The 3,870-nt window shown below is 44.2% G+C and overlaps 1 non-coding gene across 1 annotated transcript; it reads right to left on the reverse strand.

Moving 5' to 3' along the window:
* Positions 1-546: 546 nt before the first annotated feature.
* On the reverse strand, positions 547-621 carry Trnas-uga (transfer RNA serine (anticodon UGA)). The gene has a single exon. It is a non-coding gene; the product is annotated as a tRNA-Ser (tRNA).
* Positions 622-3,870: the final 3,249 nt, after the last annotated feature.

Consider the following 3,870-nt stretch of genomic DNA (forward strand, 5'->3'; position numbering starts at 1 on the left):
TCAAATTTCACTAATTACGTGTTGAGAAAAACGATTGTAAGAAAGAAAAAAATGTTGTTTGTTCTCATTCTATCCTACGCAATAGCTGGAAGAATTGTAACTGACTTTTCTTATTTTTTTATTTTTTTTAGACAAAGCGATACATTTCAAATGAATACGCCAACAACAACGAAAGTCCATTGCACATTATTTAATAACACTTAGCACTTACATTATACGGACTGTGTATTGACGAAAAAGTACCTGGCATTTGGTTGTGTCAGAAGATAATTATGTTGTGGCTTTGTGAGATCGTTATCTTGTCGCTACCCGCTTGTAGTGAGGTCCGGAGCATCACTACATACTGGAAAGCCACTGTGAAATAACACTGCTTTCAGAATAAGCTGGTAGAAGTCTATGAGTAGCCTTCCATAAATGGATCATGATTCAAATTCAAATATTTCATTAAGCCATTAACTTCGCAAGAAACAACAAGATTCCAGAATAAGATTTTCACTCTGCTGCAGAGTGTACGCTGATATGAAACCTCCTGTCAGATTAAAACTGTGTGCCGGACCGAGACTCGAACTCGGGACCTTTGCCTTTCACGGGCAAGTGCTCTACCAACTGAGCTACCCAGGCACGACTCACGCCTCGTCCTCACAGCTTTACTTCTGCCAGTAACTCGTCTCCTACCTTCCAAAATTAACAGAAGCTCTCCTGCGAACCTGGCAGAACTAGCACTCCTTGAAGAAAGGATATTGCAGAGACAGCCTAGTGGATGTTTCCAGAATGAGATTTTCACTCTGCAGCGGAGTGTACGCTGATATGAAACTTCCTGGCAGATTAAAACTGTGTGCCGGACCGAGACTCGAACTCGGGACCTTTGCCTTTCGCGGGCAAGTGCTCTACCAACTGAGGTATCCAAGTACGACTCACACCCCGTCCTCACAGTCGTGCTTGAGTAGCTCAGCTGGTAGAGCACTTGCCCGCGAAAGGCAAAGGTCCCGAGTTCGAGTCTCGCTCCGGCACACAGTTTTAATCTGCCAGGAAGTTTCAACAACAAAATTGTGTCGCTGTTATCACGTAGGAGAAGATTCCATTTCTATCATTTTGAGCCTAGAAACTCTGCCTTCTCTTTTGACAAATCGAGGTTTCGAATGAGATCACTCAATTTTGCTTGACTTAGTCTGCGAGGTTCGTTACCATTTTCTTCAATATCAGACTGAGGGCACATGGGAGGCTTTTCAGATTCCTCTGCTTCCACACTGCCTTCATCTTTTTCTTGAAGCTCATGATTTTCAGGCGGAGTTGGAATAGGTCGAAAGTGGCATAGGTCCAATAGGAGGTGGAAGATTAAGGTATTGAACTTTTGCTCTCGTCTTCATTGACAACCTGCCTGTATAAAATGTGGAGTCAAACAGAAATAGCAGCTATCTGTACGATTCGTAAGCTCCCGCCAATCAATCCAATTAATAGGTACAGTGAAAGCCATAGACCCGTCTTGGTCAGCCCTTCTCGTGGTCGAACTTAACAACAGTTGCAACGCACATGCGCAGCACTTAGATCGCCTGCCCTCACACCAAACTAATGCTAAATGGAAGTTTTCACAAGTGGCGTGATAAGAATCTTATTTCACTACAAACAGTGCAAAACTTTTCGCTGAATCTACGGAATCTCAAGGCGTTTTCGTTCAACAAATTTTATGTATATGTGGTGGGTGTTCTTTCGGACATGTCCGAAAGAAAAAACACCAGTTTTGATCCAGCAGCCATTAGGAATTAAGACCCAAAGGAGTTACAATGAGGATAATGGGTAAGACGCACTACAGTGAGAATTTAGGTCTGGTGAGAAGCCTGCGTAGCAGTCACGGCTGGTAAGCAGGAAACCCGGGTTCGAATCGCGGTTCGGCAAAAGTTTTCAACTTTCCCATCGATTTAAATCAGTGCCCGCTTGTAGTCAGTGCCTGTAATTCTTTTGTGTCACAACAAATTTTACACTTCAAAAGCACTCTAAAACCAGAAATACTGCACTAATTACAACAGAGACAATATGAAACTGACAGTCACATCAACAGAAATAATTTTTATAACCTACAAACAACTGCAGAAGGGTGCGTTTTGTCTTTTGATAGGTATGACAACACCTAAAGAATAATTAACTCCCGGGTTCCCGGGTTCGATTCCCGGCGGGGTCAGGGATTTTCTCTGCCTCGTGATGGCTGGGTGTTGTGTGCTGTCCTTAGGTTAGTTAGGTTTAAGTAGTTCTAAGTTCTAGGCGACTGATGACCTCAGAAGTTAAGTCGCATAGTGCTCAGAACCATTTTTTGAATAATTAACTTAAACTAAAAGTGTGTATCGGCAAAAACTGCCTGTCATTATATCTCCAAAGCAAGAGACATTCCGTCATTTCTATGGATATTTTTGAGTTCAGCGGGTGGGAATATGAGAGATTAAGCTATTTTTGAAACCGAAACGTTTACAGTGTAGGGCAGTGATAATCAGTCACTCATCTTGGCGCACCCCACAGGTAATGTAATATCAGTTTTAGAGCTCTCAGTGGGATTAAACTTCTCTCTGCCAACGGCAGATGTCGTTGTTTCGTCCTGTAGTGGTTTTTTGGTTTTTGTGTGGTAATATTTGCGATGATTTTAGTTCTCTATCAAACGAGAGACACGTGTACTGTTGTATGGCTCTGTCTGCTTTTTCTACGTTTCGGTCGATACCCAGGTAAAAGGATGTTGCCACGCCTGACTGGTCGCTCTCAGAAGTGTCGATTGTACATCGCAACATTTCCCATACAGAAACAAGAAGGTGATTAGTAGGAAAGCACTAACGTCCCAGTCGCGATTGTAGGCTGGTGGCATGAGCAGTCACTCCTCGTACCTCAAACGACCAGAGAATTTGATGTGTCGGCAGCTGGGCCAACACCTTGTAGGTCGAGATGGCTGAAAATGCACGCTAGACTAACGCAGACGGGCGTGAAGTACTGTAACAGGCTACGTAATTAATGCTATGAAGAAAAGTACGTAGCTGGATTAATACTTATCTTTAATCAATCATTGTGGTACATCGCTCTTGACGATACACAGGAGACTTTAATTACAATCACTGTAAGGCTAATGGCGCCTTGCTAGTTCGTAGCCATTAACTTAGCTGAAGGCTATTCTGTCTCTCGGCTAATGAGAGAGAAAGGCTTCGTACATCTAGTCGCTAGCTAGGTCGTCCGTACAACTGGGGCGAGTGCTTGTTCGTATCACGAGACCTGCCTTGTGGTGGCGCTAGGTCTGCGATTACACAGTGGCGACACGCGGGTCCGACATGTACTAAATGGACCGCGGCCGATTTAATCTACCACCTAGCAAGTGTGGTGTCTGGCGGTGACACCACAGAATTATTTCTACATCTACATCTACATCTACATTCATACTCCGCAAGCCACCTGACGGTGTGTGGCGGAGGGTACCTTGAGTACCTCTATCGGTTCTCCCTTCTATTCCAGTCTCGTATTGTTCGTGGAAAGAAGGATTGTCGGTACGCTTCTGTCTGGGCTCTAATCTCTCTGATTTTATCCTCATGGTCTCTTCGCGAGATATACGTAGGAGGGAGCAATATACTGCTTGACTCTTCGGTGAAGGTATGTTCTCGAAACTTTAACAAAAGCCCGTACAGAGCTACTGAGCGTCTCTCCTGCAGAGTCTTCCACTGGAGTTCATCTATCATCTCCGTAACGCTTTCGCGATTACTAAATGATCCTGTAACGAAGCGCGCTGCTCTCCGTTGGATCTTCTCTATCTCTTCTATCAACCCTATCTGGTACGGATCCCACACTGCTGAGCAGTATTCAAGCAGTGGGCGAACAAGCGTACTGTAACCTACTTCCTTTGTTTTC

Source organism: Schistocerca serialis, chromosome 2, assembly GCF_023864345.2.
Source record: "Schistocerca serialis cubense isolate TAMUIC-IGC-003099 chromosome 2, iqSchSeri2.2, whole genome shotgun sequence".
NCBI lineage: Eukaryota > Metazoa > Arthropoda > Insecta > Orthoptera > Acrididae > Schistocerca > Schistocerca serialis.